Source organism: Pongo abelii, chromosome 6 (assembly GCF_028885655.2).
Source record: "Pongo abelii isolate AG06213 chromosome 6, NHGRI_mPonAbe1-v2.0_pri, whole genome shotgun sequence".
Lineage (NCBI taxonomy): Eukaryota > Metazoa > Chordata > Mammalia > Primates > Hominidae > Pongo > Pongo abelii.
This window is the reverse complement of record NC_071991.2, coordinates 147,872,684-147,889,144: the sequence shown is the minus strand read 5'-3', so window position 1 is coordinate 147,889,144 and position 16,461 is coordinate 147,872,684. Positions and strand designations below refer to the sequence as shown.

General features: G+C 45.8%; 1 long non-coding RNA gene across 1 annotated transcript; it reads right to left on the bottom strand.

The window, feature by feature from the left end:
* Nucleotides 1-266: 266 nt before the first annotated feature.
* LOC103891238 (uncharacterized) lies at nt 267-14,751 on the bottom strand. Its single transcript, XR_655496.3, has 4 exons — nt 14,576-14,751; nt 5,249-5,857; nt 1,516-1,705; nt 267-1,329 (listed from the first exon to the last, which is right to left on the bottom strand). It is a non-coding gene; the product is annotated as an uncharacterized LOC103891238 (long non-coding RNA).
* Between the last annotated feature and the right edge of the window lie 1,710 nt (nt 14,752-16,461).

Here is a 16,461-nt window from a genome sequence, read left to right as displayed (position 1 = left end):
CGTGGAGATTGCAAGGCACAGTGAAGGGAAGGCCGCGCGGGAAAGGTAATGCCTAAGTCTTGAAGGGCTGTAACATTTGCCTGTCAGATGACGGACGGAGGGAGGACGCCTCAGGCAGATGGAGAATGGCAAACGCCACCGGCATCGGGGCCCTAAGACAGCCCCGCAGGTGCTGGAAAACGCAGTCAGGCTGGAGACGGAAGGACCAGTCGGAGGCTGCTGCAGCACCCAAGGTAGAAATGAGGAGAACTAACTCAGAGACAGCAGCAAGGGGAACAGATTTATTACAAATAGAAACAATAAGGCCAGGCCTGGTGGCTCATGCCTGTAATCCCAGCACTTCCTTGGGAGGCCGAGGCCGGCGGATCAACTGAGGTCAGGAATTCGAGACCACCCTGACCAACATGGTCAAACCCCGTCTCTACTAAAAACAAAAAAATTAGCTGGGTGTGGTGGCACGTGCCTGTAATCCCAGTTACTCGGGAGGCTGAGGCATGAGAATTGCTTGAACCCGGGAGGCGGAGGCTGCAGTGAGCCAAGATCGCGCCACTGCACTCCAGCCGGGGCAACACGAGTGAGACTGTCTCGGAAAAGAAAAGAAACAATAAAAGAATTTCTTAAACAGATGAATTCACAGTTGTTAACACGATTGGCCCAGTTGCCACATCAAAGGGAGTGCTATTCACTGCAGACACATCTTTGTTATTTTGGAAAACATTATACGTTATTTCATTCCAAAGATGGAAAATATGTGTGTTTACTACAGCTTTGGTAGATGGTAGTAAAGTGTCTTGTGACTAAATTTGTGTATTTTGACAATTTTTTGATGGAATTAAGTATCTTGTTCAAATGGAGTCCATGTCTGTTATAGTAATTCAAAAATAATATACTTATTTTAAAACTTTTAGCTTCTCCTGTAATCCCAGCTCTTTGGGAGGCCGAGTCAGGTGGATCATTTGAGGTCAGGAGTTCAAGAGCAGCCTGGCCAACATAGTGAAACTCCATCTCTACTAAAAATACAAAAATTAGCCGGGCATGGTGGCGTGCACCTGTAATTCCAACTACTCGGGAGACACCTTTTTCTGATTATCATAAAGGGCAGTGGTCACCCAGGCTGCCTGGATGTGGAGCAGCCTGGCATCACAGTACTTTCTAGTGGCCTTTATGGAGAGAGGGCTGAGAGGCTGGTGTTTTGCTAGAGATGAGCACATCGGCGTGGGGATGCTGGGCTTGAGGCTTCTAGAGACAGAGTAGGCAGGGGCTTCCAAAGGTCTTGATTGATTCCTGTGTCCCAAGGATTCTTCATGCCAATCCTCTCACTGAAAACAACTAAAAATAAAGAGGATAAAAATATTTCTAAATCTTCTCGACTCCATCCGAGGGCCAATGAGATGATAAAGAATGACTTTCTTCCAGCCTGCACTCTTGCTGGAGCACATGCACCCTGTGCCCAGCTGCAGCCCTCAACCCCACTCTGTACCTACATTCAACACAGCTCGCCTGGGCTTTGCTTACAGGTTTCCTTTTTCTTTTCTTGTTTGTTTTGGGTTTGGTGGGGGTGGGGATGCTGCTATTGCTGCTGCTGCCTGTGGTGGTTTATTGCCAAGTAAGACAAAGTGCCCTCTTTTTATTGCAACGGTGACTTTTCTTCACCTTCTCAGCTGGCAGCAAAGGCCTAAAAGAGTCAAGTTGCTTCTGGAAGATTCTAGAGAGATATAGGCAGGCACAAGAGGCCCACAGACAATAATCAGGAGTGGAAATAGAAAGTTCTTAAACTCTGGGTGATTGATAGTGGTAGCAAACAGCTTTGTGAAGGTAAAAACTATGAGTCAATGGTAGTTAAAAGCTGGCAAGAGACCTGATTTCGAAATGAAAAAATCCACCAAAAGAGAAGGATCACCCAAACAGAGAGGGAGGGGCAATTCCTGTAAAATTCCACGGCAACTTCATATGATCCCAGGGTTTTCCCAGCACCTCACTACTGGTTCTTCTTCCTGGGATTTTCCCAAATTCTCCATATTTTTTCACCTATAAAAAGTGAGGGTCAGGTGCGGTGGCTCACCCCTGTAATCCCAGCACTTTGGGAAGCCAAGGCAGGTGGATCACTTGATGTCAGTAGTTCAAGACCAGCCTGGTCAACATGGTGAAACCCCGTCTCCACTAAAAATAGAAAATTAGCTGGGCTTAATGGGGCCCTCCTGTAGTCCCAGGTACTCGGGTAGCTGAGGCAGGAGAATCACTTGAACCCAGGAGGTGGAGGTTGCAGTGAGCCAAGATCATACCACTGTACTCCAGCCTGGGCAACAGAGTGAGACTCTGTCTCAAAAAAAAAGAATTTTTTTAAGTGAGGACAGCTGGATGTGTTGGCTCACACCTGTAATCCCAACACTTTTGGAGGCCAAGAAGGGAAGATCCCCTGAGGCCAGGATTTCAAGACCAGCCTGGGAAACATAGAGAGACTCCATCTTTACAAAAAAAGTTTTAAAATTAGCTGAGCTTGGTGATATGCACCTGTGGTCCCAGCTACCTGGGAGGCTGAGGTGGGAGGATCACTTGAACCCAAGAGGTATAGGCTGTAGTGAGCTATGATTGCACCACTGCACTCCAGCCTGGGTAACAGAGCAAGACCTTGTCTCAAAAAATATATACAAAAATACAAAATAAAATAAAATTTTTAAAACGTGAGAGTTTCTGAAATGACTTGAGCTCCACTCCAAATTGTTCCTCTGTAATATTCAAGATGCATTTCCACACCATTGCACCAAACAAAACCTTTCTGAAGGTGGGGACTATGTCTGTCTTGCTTATGACTCTATTCCAGCACCAAAACGGGGCCTGGCACACCAGGGATGGAAGAATGAGTGAGTGAGGAATTAAAAAAACACCACTCCTTTATTCCAGGGAGTGGATGGAGCAGGTGTGGCCATTGCCCTCACCCTCCCCCCCTCCCACCCACTGGGGTCTGGAGGGAAGCCTCAATCCTCATGGCTTAAGCCCCTCTTCTGATGTGGACATTCACCCAGTCCTGAGCCAGCTCCTGACACTGGGGACACAGCGAGCAGAAGCAAAGTCCCCCAGTCTCTGACTCTGCCTTCCCTGGGGCCTGGCACTAGACCAGCCTGCAGGAGCTCCAGGCCCAGGCTGGCCCCACCCCGGAGCTGCATTCAGACATCCCGGGGGAACAAACCCTCCCCCAGAGCCACAGCTTCCTGGGCTGTGGCCCCATGCCCACAGCTGCCCCCATGTGGCCCTCCTGCAGCTGTGACGAGGCCCCTGACACCTTGCTGTGGCCGCTGGGCTCCCTGGGGACTCATTCTGCAGGCAGAGAAATGGACCCCTGGCTTTCCACTTCAACGTCCCGAGCTTTCTATTTCTCCTCGTAGGTCTTCTGGTCAGCCTGGTTCCCTGGTCCTATAGCGGGAAACGACACAAGGCCTGTGAGGCTGCAGCTGACTGTGGCGGAGATTGTCACACAGGGGCTTCCAGGAGCATTCCAGGTGAAGGTCAGAGACCCCGGCCAGCATGTCCTGACTGCAGGGAGCAGCACCTGTGCCCAGAAGGACTTGGTGGCCCAGGTAAAGTTCTCATTCAGCATGCAGCCCTGGCCTCCTGCAGGTCCTCGGGCATCTGGCCCCTAACCCAATAGAATGGAGACTTCAGCCAGAACTTGGGACAGAGGAAACTGTCACCTATAGTCCCCATTCATGCAGGGTAATTAATTGGCTGGCTGCAGCCAACAGAGACATTCAAGAGAGTTCCCTAACCTCGAAAGGAGCATCAGGGCCAAGAAGTCTGGGGAGCAGCAGAGCCTGAGATAAGGCAGTGTCCTACCTGATCTGAATCCCAGCCCCATCAATCATGCCCTGTGTGAACTTGCGCAAGCTCCTGAACCGTGCTGCCTCCCAGTTTTGTCATCTGTGTGATGGGGATACAACTGTTAGCTCGTTGCACTGGAGGGGGACCGGAGGACCCAATGTCTGTCAAGCACTAACGCATTGCCCAGGGTCCCCCATGTGGTGGTGGGTGCCACAGCATCAGTATCTGGGTAGGGGCCTGCGGGAAGCAGGACTGGGGAATGACAGCCGGTGCAGCCGGCTCTGGGCAGGGAGACTGAAGGGCAGAGTCAAGGCCGACTCCACACATGGGGCTGTGCCCCGTGGGGTGAGTGGGGATCTGGAGGAAGAGGCCTAAGAGAGAAGAGGCCACCTGAACCGTGAGACCATGAGACCCCAAAGGGCCCCCCTTGCCTCTGGCCAGGGAAACAGAGCCTGTGGCTCCAGCCTTGGGGACAAAGGCCTGTTCCTTGGCTCACTTTCTGGGGCTCCCTTCTCCTCTGAGACCCTAACCAGGGTCCCTCTGGAGTCTAGGTTCCTGCCACAACAGCCCAAGTAGATTCCGCTCTGCCTCTGAATTCCATAGTCAGTCCCCACAACCCACACAAGAAATTCTAGCCCTTTCTCAGCTGAGGCCCCTTCAGGAGCTCTGCTTTCTCCATGACAGCCTCACATCCACGGGGCACAGGTGGTGGTGTTATTGTTGTTATCATTGTGGCCCCCTGGTGTTTTCTCTTGAACATAATTTCTACAGGGGCTAGAGAAGGGTAGAAGTCATGAGACGCTGAGGGTGGCCCTGGGGTTGCTACCAGCACGGATGCCAAGGACCTAGGACAAGCCTGGGACTGGGACCGGCCAGGTCTAGATGGAGCCTGGGCCATTCTCCAAGGGAACATTGTCCCATTCTCTAGTTGTGCCCACTTGCCCCTGGAAGCAGGGGCGTCCTCTTCTCTCTCTTCCATCCCGTCTCCTGTGGACATTCCCCCACATATTCTAGCACAGGCTATGCGTTACCCTCAACCCCTTCCAACACCTTCAGGTTCCTGCCAACACCCACAGATGATCCAGTGGCGACCAGAGCAAGAGTCGGGGCTCACTGCCATAGGGATCAAGAGATCGGGGGGCTCAAGACCAGAAAGTGTTCTCCAGTGGGAGCTTCCATCACTCCTGAGAAGATGACACGGGCTGAACACAGAGATTCCAGGGCAGAGACTGATCACCCAGCCACCCTGTGTCTCCTTCAGCACCCATGATGACGCCACACTTCAGAAAGCAAAGGGCCCTCAGCCCCTGGCTCTCCCCAGCTGCTCTCACCTCTTCGCCCCCTCGCTGGAAATGCTCCCCTCAACCCAGGGCAGAAGTGCAGCCTGATCAGGGAGGGTCCCCGGAACTGCTGCCAAAAATACCGTCCTTACCCATCTAGGAGGACTCCTCCCAGCTTCCCTGTGCTCTCTGCTCTGAGAAAATCTCGGAGCTGAAGCGGATGAAGCTGCGGCCGCAGCCAAAACAGTGATCCTGTCGGAAGCGGACCCTGGAAAGGAAATGAGTCCAGAAGGCACAAAACCAGCAGGAACCGGGGCGCAGGGCACTGGGCGAGTCCCCACGTCATGGCACAGGGCAAGTCCCCGCATCAGGAGCCGGTGCTATTGGCTCCCAGCATGATCGGCAGGAAAGATGGGAGCCTGCACAGCACCCCTCATGCGGGGACCCCCAGCCATGCCCCCAGACTTTTAAACCCTTTCACACAGCCCGTGCCTGGGGGAGCTCTCCACGACTTCAAACTGGAAACGGGTGCAGCATGTGCAAAGGGGCAGAGAGACTGAGAGGCCTCCCCTCTCATCTACCACGAGTGCAAACTGCCCGCTTTTCCAAAGGACAGTCTCTCCCCTGAAGCCCTCCGTGCCCTCAGCTTCACCTCAATCTCCATTTCTGACCAGTGGATCCTTCCCCTTCTTACACTGCCAACTGCTAAGATGTGACCCGTTAACCAAAATGGCTTCCGTTTTTTTCTGCTGCTTCTTCATCTGCAGGCGAGAAGTAGGAAAGTGTTAGAAAAATCAAGCAGCAATCCAGGCATCGCTCGTGGCCACATTCCTCCCTCCTTGCTGGGGTTCATCACAATAGATAGCTCCCTGTGCGGCCCAGTGCTGTGTTGAGGCTCCCACCAGCACACACAACACTGTCGCCCTGGTGGTCCAGCCCTCCCATGTAGGCACTAGCAGGCTCCTGCTCTTTGCCGGAAGAGAAGGACAGAATCAGAAGAAGAAAAGGCCTGAGAGACGCCTTGACCTTGTTTCCAACAGCATCAGCCTCAGAGAGATGGTCGGAGGAGGGGATATGAGAACACACATGGCCAGGAAGAGGAAGGTAGGGGGTACCCTCAGGCCCCAGAGTTTCCTCTTCCCGCTACCCACATACCTGATGGAAGGAGAAAGGCAAGTGAGTGGCAGGCCAGGAAGCCCTGAGAGAAGGGGCTGCATCCCACCTCCCAGCAGCACAGCAAAGGTGCTGGGGAGACCCCTGAGAGAAGTGGCTCCCCAGGGATCCTGGGCAAGCAGCACAGGGGCCTCAGAGCAGATTCCCACACCCCAAGCTCCCTGTGGAAGCTGAAAAGAAAGGCAGACCCAAGAGCCCAATGGGCCAGGACCAAGGACTGGTGAGAGGCGCTCCTGAAGACCTGCAAGGGGTAAGGGGAAGGGGAAGAGGAAGGGGAAGGAGAAGGAGAAGGGGAAGGGAAGGGAACAACAAATATCTCTTATGAATATAGATGTGTGGATGCAAAAGTCCTCAACAAAATGCTAGCATACCAAATCCATAAATACAGAAAAAGAATTATACACCATGAAAAAGTGGGAATTATCCCAGGAATGCAAGGTTGGTTTAACATCTGAAAATCAATTAATGTAATACACCACATCAAAAGACTTTTAAGAACACACACACACACACACAATCATCTCAACAGATACAGAACAAATATTTGACAAAATCTAATGCTTTTTTGTAATGAAACATTTCATAAACTAGGAATGGAAGGAGACTTCCTCAATTTGATACAAGGAATCTACCAAAAAACACACAGATAAAATTATACTTAATAGTCAAAGATTGGATGCTTTCCCTCAAGATTACACACAAGCCAAGGATGGCTGTTCTTGCCACATCTATTCAGCATTAAGTAGACATTCTAGCCAGAGCAATTAAGCACAAAAAAAAGGCATCCATATTTGAAAGGAAGAAATAAAACTAACTCTATTCACAGATTACATAGAAATTTTCTGCACAGAAAATCCTAAGGAATCTACTAAATAAAACTATTAGAATTAATAAATAATTTCATGGAGCTTACAGGATACAAGGTCAATATACAGAACCAATTATATCTCAAAACAATGCACAATCTGAAAATAAAGTTGAAACAATTCCATTTATAATAGCACCAAAAACAAGAGAAATAAATTTAATAAAATTTAAAATTTATACTTTAAAGACTATAAAACATAGTTGAAAGAATTAAAGGTCTAAATAAATGAAAAATATACCATATTCATGGATCAAAAAACTTAAGATTGTTAATATGGCAATACTCCCAAAATTGATCTATACATTCAAGAAAGCCCTATTAGAATCCCAGGTGGCTTCTTTGTAGAAGTTGACAAGCTAATTCTAAAATTCGTATAAAAATTCAAGGGACCTAGACTAGCCAAAATACTCTTACAAAAGAACAAACTGGAGGATTCATACTTCCTGATTGCCAAACTTACTACAAAGCAGCAGTAATCTAGATAGTGTGATACTGAGATAAGGATAAACATATAAATCAATAACATAGAGCTGAGAGTCCAGAAATAAACCCTCACATATGGTCAATTAATTTTCAACAAGAGTGCCAAAACCATTCAATGGGGGAAAACATAGTCTTTTCAACAAATCATACTGAGATAATGGGATAACCACATATAAAATAATGACATTGAACTCTCGCTTCACACCATATACAAAAATTAACTCAAGATGGATCAAAGACCTAAACATAAGAGCTAAAACTATACAATTTTTAGAAAACATAGGAGCAAATCTTCATGATTGGATTTGACAATAGGTTCTTAGATATGACATCAAAAACATGAGCAACAAAAGAAAAAATAGATAAATTGGGCTTTATCAAAATCAAAACTTTTGTACTTCAAAAGACACTACTTAAAAAGTGAAAATACAACCCATGGAATGGGAGAAACATTTGAAAATCACGTATCTCATAAGGGACTTGTGTCTAGACTATATAAAGAAATGTTATGACTCAATAATAAAAAGACAAATTACCCAATTTTTTAAAATGGGAAAATGATATGGATAGTCATTTCTCCAAAGAAGTCACGCAAATAGCCAATAAGCACATGAAAAGATGTGTAACATCATTAGTCATAAAGGAAAAGCAAATCAAAACCAAAAGAGAACACGACTTCATACCCACAAGCATGGCTGTAATCAGAAAGTCAGATAACAAGAGAGTGAGGATCGGGAGAATGTGGAAGAGGTGAGAATGTGGAGAAATTGGAATCTTCATACATCGCTGGTGGGAATGTAAAATTGTGCAGTCACTTTGGAAAAAAGTCTAGCAGTTCCTCACATGGTGAAACATAATCAAATGATCCAGCAATGACATTCGTACGTATTTACCCAAAAGAAAGGAAAACATGTCTACTCAAAAACTAGTACATGCATGTTTGTAGCAGCATTATTTATAGTAGGCAAAAAGTGAAAACAACATCAACTGATAAATGGATAAACAAAATGCAGTATTTCCATACAAGAGGATAGTATTTGGCCCTAAAAAGGGATGAAGTACTGATACATGATCCAACATGGATGAAACTTGAAAACATTGGGCCACTTATTATATGATTCCATTTACTTCCAATGTTCAGATTAGTCAAACCTATAGAGACAGAAAGTAGATGAGTGGTTGCTTAGAGCTGGGAGGAGATGGGAGGATGAAGAGTGATCCTTAAAGTACAGAGTTTCTATATAAGGCGACAGAAATGTTATGAGGCAGACTGTAGTGCTGGGTTGCACATATCTGTGAATATACTAAAAACCATTGACTTGTACACTTTAAATGGTTGAATTTTGTGGCATGTGAATTATATCTCAAAACTGTCATAAAACAAATGAGACTTCCCTATGGCCATTTTCCTTACTGCTCTGCGATTCCTGCCACAGGTGACCCTTCTTTCTACCCTCCACATCACTCTTTTTGAAGGTGCCACAGATTCCAGTCCCAGGGTCAGCCTAGCCAAAATAAGGAGGATTGACTGTGGTCTAGAGCTGGATCGGGGTATTCCTGGGTTCCTAATACAATATCATCTTTTTAAAACAAGATATTGCACAGTGTGTGAACAAGCATGGAAAATAACGCATGTACTCAACACCCAGCTCATTAAGTCTAAGCAGTTTGTCATTTTTGCTCCAGATTTTTTAAGTGAAAATATTTCAGATACAGCTGTAGCCCTTTATATACCCTTCCAGTGATGAACCTACAGGCTGCTTCCAATTTTTGCTACTACAAATAAGGTTACAATTAACACAAATACAGGTGAGAGTTCCCCTGGAGTCTATACCGCAAAGTTAAATTTCTTTGTCCTAGGGAATGCACATTTTTAAATTCACTGGGTATCATCACATTGCTCTCCTGTTTATAAAAACTTACATTTCTGTTTGACAGTGGTTGATAGTTATCATTTCTCTACATCTTCACCAGTAGCTGGTATTATCAGACTTTATTGCCAGACTGGTGGGTGTGAGATGGTATCAGATTGTTTGATTAGCTGTGAGGCTGAGCATCCTTTAAATGTTTAAATGTCTTCTGTGTCTTGCCTGTTCATATCCTTTGCCCAATTTTTTATTGGGTTGTCTGCACATTCCTTATTAAGTTATAGGCATTTGATATGCTGTATGTTTCTTATATCCTATATTTTATGTTCCACATTTTTATATGTTCTTCTTTGTTATTTTTGAGACAAGATCTCATTCTGTTGCCCAAGCTAGTGTGCAGTAGTGCAATCTCGGATCATTGCAGTCTCAGCCTCTTGGGGTCGGGTGATCCTCTCAACTCAATCTCCCAGGTAGCTGTGACCACAGGCTTGCACCACCATGCTCAGCTAATTTTTGTATTTTTTTGTAAGATGGGCTTTCGCCATGTTGCCCAGGCTGATCTCAAACTCCTGAGCTCAAGCAATCCTCCCACCTCTGCCTCCCAGAGTGCTGGGATTATAGGTGTGAGCCACTGCATCCATTTTTCTATGTTCTATGTGCAGATAGTCCCTGACTTACACTTAGGATTGTTTGACTTACAATTTTTCAACTTTACAATAGTAGAAAGTGATATGCATTTAGTAGAAACTGTACTTTGCATTTTGAATTTTGATCTTTTTCCAGGCTAGCAATACGCGGTACAATACTTTCTCATAACGCTCCACAGTATTTCATAAATTCCATGAGATTTTTCAATACTTTATTATAAAATAGGCTTTGTGTTAGACTGCCCAACTATAGGCTCAGGTGGTTGTTCTGAGCATGTTTAAAGTAGGCTAGGCTAAGCTATGATGTTAGATATATTAAATGCCTTTTCCATTGATATTTTCAACTTACAATGAGTTTATCAGGACATAATCTCTTCATAAATCAAGGAGCATCTGTACTAATAATTCACTATTTTATGCTTTGCAAGTGTCTTTTCAAAGTCTGTGGCTTGTATTTTGATGTAGTTTATAACGTCTTCTGTTATACAGAACTTTGATCTGGCACAAATTATCAATATTTTCTCTTATGATTTGTGCTTTTTGTGTGTACCTTAAAAACTGAAAATCTTCATCATATTTCTTCTGGAAGCTTTATTTTTTTTCACAGTGGAATTTTTTTGTGAATAGAGTGAGATAAAAATGTAATTTTATGGCTGGGCCCGGTGGCTCACGCCTGTAATCCAAGCACTTTGGGAGGCTGAAGTGGGTGAGTCACTTGAGGTCAGCAGTTCGGGATCAGCCTGGCTAACAGGGTGAAACCCCATCTCTATACAAAAAATTAGTGGGGCATGGTGGGGCACACCTACCAGCTACTTGAGAGGCTGAGCTGGGAGAATCACTTGAACCTGGGAGGTGGGGGTTGCAATGAGCCAAGACCGCACCACTGCACTCCAACCTGAGTGACAGAGTGTTCTTATTTTTATAATTTATAATTATAAAACTTATACTTTAAAAAATTATATATATAAAATTTTATTTTTTCATATAAATAATTAATTGTCCTAGCACTGCTCATTGAATATTTCATCCTCTACTCTCTACTAATCTGTAATGCCAGCCAGACCATCTTAATACATCAAATTATAATCCAGCATTCTTTCTAACATAGCATATATAAGTGGTATTAGAAATCAATGAGAAAAAGATGACATCCTAGTCAAAAAAAATGCTCAAAGCACATAAACAAAAAATTCACAAGACAAGACATGCAAATGGTAATAACTATATGAAGAAATAGCCTCATTTAATTAGTAAAGAACAGTAATTTAAAACCACAAGATACAAACGTTCATTTGCCAAACAGCCAGAGTTTCTACCTGGCATCACTGCCAGTGGAAGAGTAACTGATAAGGTCTTGGGAGGGTATTTTGGCAATTTAGCAGCCTTTACATGTACATATGCTTTCCACTTTTAGAAATTCTACTGCCAGGATTTTATACCTACACTTGTAGAAATTATGTGTCCACTTCTAATAATTTATTGTAAGGAAATAATTAAGAGTATACACAAATATATGCCATAAGCATGTGATTTTAATTATAAAACCCAAAACAACCTAAATTTTCAAATAAGGGATTGGTTATAATAATGTTGCATGGTATATCATTAAAACACATAAAAAGGAGTTTTTAGATTGGTGATTTTCAACCGGTGATTTTTGTAGCAGAGCCCTGTTTTGCAAATAAACGCGCACGTGAAACCCCAATGTGTGAAAGAGATGGATGTGAGGATGCTCCTGGTGAAGGAGTCAGGTGACCCCATCACCCGCTTCCTTCAACATCTTTAGGAGGGTGCCAAAAGGAAGACTGTAAAACGTTCCACGGAACCCTGAGGACAGCACTAACACCAAGTGTATTTACCATGTATTGTTAAATGAAACAATTTGCTTTTTTATTAAAAAAAAAGAATTGATTCATCTTTTAAATGTACATATGAAGAGAGAATAAATGAATATATTCTGACAGTTTGGACACCAGTGTATTCACAGAAGGATATGGAATTATGGGGATTCCACCCTTCTTTTCTGCTTCAATGTATAAATTGCAATGCTTTTGTAATAAAGTGAAAAGCAATGGGAAATGAGATGAAACAAAGAGGCATTAATTCAGACCAGAGTACAGAGAAGAAGGAAAAGGGAATACATAGCTATTGCCAAAATAGTGACATACAGCAAACAACCACAAAAATCGACATGGCACAGATACAGCAATAAACACATTTCTCAGTTATCTGTGGGTCCACTGGCTTCATCTTGTTGATCTCTAGGTCAGCTGGAGTGGCTTTGTCCCACATGTCTTCATTTCAGGTACCAAGTAGAAGGAACCAAAGTCAACCAGGGAAAGCCCCCAGGCAAGGACAGAAACCCAGGAGGCCAGTAGATGCCTACAGGGTCTTACAAGGGGTGGGCTGAGACCGGGAGCCCTCTCACTTTGCCCCATTCTAGTGGCCAAAGCAAGTCACAAGACCAAACCCAAACTCAATGGGCAGGGAAATACAGTCCACCCAAGATGAACAATGGCATGGGTATAAATGGAGGACAGGAAAGAATTGGAGTCAATCCTTCAATCCCTCACAGTACGGAGGGCAGGGCCTGCTGACAAGCAGCAAGAGGTACCCAGGAAGGCAGGGCCTGGCTGTCCCCATCAGCACCCCAGATACCCACCTCAGCCCAAAGAATGGCTCAGAGCCACGCTTTCTAGGCCACGAAAGGAGAGGGGCCCTTTCCCTCATGACCCCAGAGCAGATGGCAGAATACAGACTGGGAGGAAGTTCCAGGAGGAACATGAGAAACCTCACAAGCCTCGTGCAATTTAGTTTCTGGTGACCACTTCTCTTTCTTGGTCTCATGTTTCCCTTCCTTCCTGAAGTTCCTAGAAAGTGTAAATTTTTCCTTACCTTTAATTTTTTCTTTAATTTTTCTTTACCTTTTTTTTAAGTTGCCATCTAATCTACCCTTGAAATGCTCTATTCTGTGCCAGTCGTCCATTTCAAGATGGAGTCACTTGTGTCAAACCCAAGCAAAGTAGAGTCAGGAGCCTAAGAAGGGAGGGTCCTCATGCACATGCACCTACAATAAGAACAATTACAGCCAAACACAGTGGCTCGCACCTATGGTCCCAGCTACTTGCGAGGCTGAGGTGGGAGGATCACTGGAGCCCAGGAGTTGAGCCCAGGCTGCAGTAAACTATGATCATGTCGCTGCACTCCAGCCTGGGTGACAAGGGAAGACCCCATTTCTAAAAAGAAAAGAAAAAAAAAGAACTATTACAAAGACTCTCTGAAGGCTGTGACACACATATGCCTGTAATAAGGACTCTTTCCAAGAGCTTTCCAAACTGCAGCCTGCCACAGGAGTCACTGGACGGCCAGCCACGTGTTGGAGCACTCTCACCTCACATGCCATCTCCACTAAGAAACTGACCTCAACTCCTGTGCCCCAGTAACCAATGTTCTCTTTGTTCAAAAACAACTGAACAACTCCTGTGCACTCCTCCTTTTGCCTTTATTTTTTTGAGACCGAGTTTCTCTCTTGTTGCCCAGGCTAGAGTGCAATGGTGCGATCTTGACTCACTGCAACCTCTGCCTCCCAAGTTCAAGTGATTCTCCTGCCTCAGCCACTCAAGTAGCTGGGATTACAGGCATGTGCCATCATGCCCAGCTAATTTTGTATTTTCAGTAGAAACGGGGTTTCACCCATGTTTATCAGGCTGGTCTTTAACTCCTGACCTCAAGTGATCCACCCGGCTCAGCCTCCCAAAGTGCTGGGATTATAGGCGTGAGTCACCAGACCCAGTCTTTCTTGTGCCCTTAAAAGCTTCCCCTTGCCTCAGCCTCCTGGATGCACCCATGGCTGCCATGGCATGGGCACTCCGCATCACAATCACGCTGCTCATTTCCAGATAAATTCATCATCTTTGGAGAATCACTTCCGTTTGTTATTTAGGTTGATAATTCCTCAAACAAAAAAAAAGTCTATGACTTTAGTGACAAAGAGGGAAGCTGGGGGGTCGGGAAGAAGGTGTGTTAGGAGGAATGCGTCTGACTCTGTGGTTGGTTGGGGTGGAGACCCTTCAGCCTCCTGAGTAGGAGCAGCAGGCCTGGGAACAGGGAAGTCTCCTTCCTAGGTCCTATTGCCTAGGCCCACATGATGCCTACCTGAGGCATATGCACAAAGAAAAAGTCCTTAAAATTTTGTTTTTCTCCAGAACAACCTACAATCCTAGGGACAGACACACCATCCTCCTAAGACCTATCACACCCTGGAAAATTGTAACAAAAAGGTGACTGTCTCCTTGGGGCATTGCCTGCAGCCTTAGCTAGGGGCCATCCTAGTTATCTCAATTACTCATCCAATTTGTGATCAGCCCTAAGTTCTGGCTCACTCTAGCTCTCTCCTTCGACTTCCTCATCTCCCAAATGGAAGTGACTACCCCGACCTACCAGGCTGTTGTGGGAACCGAACGATGTGGCGGAGAGTCCAGCTCAGCTTCCTACCACTCCACGGGGGCCACTGAAAGGCCAGTCCTCTTCGGCCTGCAATGAGAGAGATTGAAAGTGGAAGCAGGTCTAAGCTCACAGAATCAGAAAGAAGGTAGAATGCTGAATACACTTCTTCCTCCAATCCCAAATGCTAGAACTGTGTTCCTATCGAAGTTTTGTCATGGACTTTTTAGAATCAGCAAAATGATTAAGAAACATGAGCTGAGATATGCAGGTGCCTTGAGCAAATAGGATTTTGTACAGCAGACACCTCCTGGTTTCTCGTTTCCTGAGATCCCCAAAGTGAGAGATAAGAAAGCTGTGGCCACAGCAGAGACTTGAAACAGTGACCAGAGACCAACTCTTCCACAGGAAGGTGTCTGCACAGAAGACTCACAGGGGCAGCTGATGAAGATCTGTCTATAGCCTGGTCCACAATAAAGATCAGGGGTTGGACAGGGGTGAGACACCCAACAGGGTGGCTGGAGCCACCCCCTGTAACTATCCAGCAACTTGCGGCCCAAGGTCGAGCACAAATAAGTGGGCACAGAAAGACATTTCAGGACACGAGCTACAGAGAGGCAGCCACCTGGCCATCCTCCAGCTGTCTGAGGTTTGCAGATGCCCTTGATGCCGCCTCCTATCCCTCCCAAGCACTCTCCTCTATGTGCACACAGATGCTTAACAAGAGCACCTATGACTCTCCACAGACCAGAGCACCAGGGACACAGTGCCCCTGGGAGATGCTGCCACCAAGGCCAGATGGAAAGAACACCCCTGCGTTCTTGCTCCATGGTTGGCATCTGAGACACACCTGCCAGGGTTCCCCAGCAGGATCAAGCTCAGTGGCCCATAGTGGAAATGAGCTTACCCGTCACCCTCCAGTGGCCTCCTGTCTTTCTCACTTTCCCACTCCCCCACCAGGGTTTCTCGGGATCCACTCTCAAATAAACTACTTGCCCTTGAATCCTTAATTTAGGGGGAATCAAAACAAGGACGACCAATCAGAGACAAATATTAACCATAATGATGTCTATTACTCAGATAGGATTGAAATCAACTCAGAAGGGCAGGAATGTGTGAAATCTTCTCCCTTTCCCTTCTCTGCTGAGTAATTGACTCTCATGCCCTAGAGCCTTCTCTACCCCTCTATGAGCACGTGGATTCAAAACTGAATGTCCAAGTTCAAACCCAACTCCCCATAACCCAACGTTCCCAAGTCATCTACAGAAATTTGCTTCGCCTCTTCAAGTCTCCATTTCTCCAATGTTAAGACAGGAGAGTCTCAGACAGTTCACAGCAACCAACCCATCCCTACTCAGCCACCACCCACATAACATCTTATTGGGAGATTTCTCCCACTGAATTCAAGTTCACAGCTGGAGAATATGGAAACTGCACACTCACCATGGAAGATAACACAAAGAAGTCTTTGTCTTTCCTGCCTTCTGCTTTGGTCATCTGCCCCCTCCCACCAGACTATGTTTCTCCATGACACCCTGTAGTTTGGCCACAGCCAAGCAGATCTGAAGACCATTGCCTCCAGAAGTTGTCATGAAGATTCTAAGTTCTCCAGGTGGGAGGAGGAGGGGGATTTACTTATGTTTTTTAAATGTTCTAGGACTTGTGTGTCCTGTTGAACTTCAAGATCTTTGGAAAAGGGAGTCACAAGAAAGACAAAATTCTCATAGTCCAGCTTCACAGGCACAGAAGGGCCTCAGCACCACCATGGAGCAGGCCCAGACACAGGGCTGAAGCGGGAGCCAGAGTCTCCCCAGCACCTAAGCAAAGCCTCTCTTCCCCACAGCTCAAGGTTCCAACGGCCCCTCCTTCTCACTCCTTTTTCC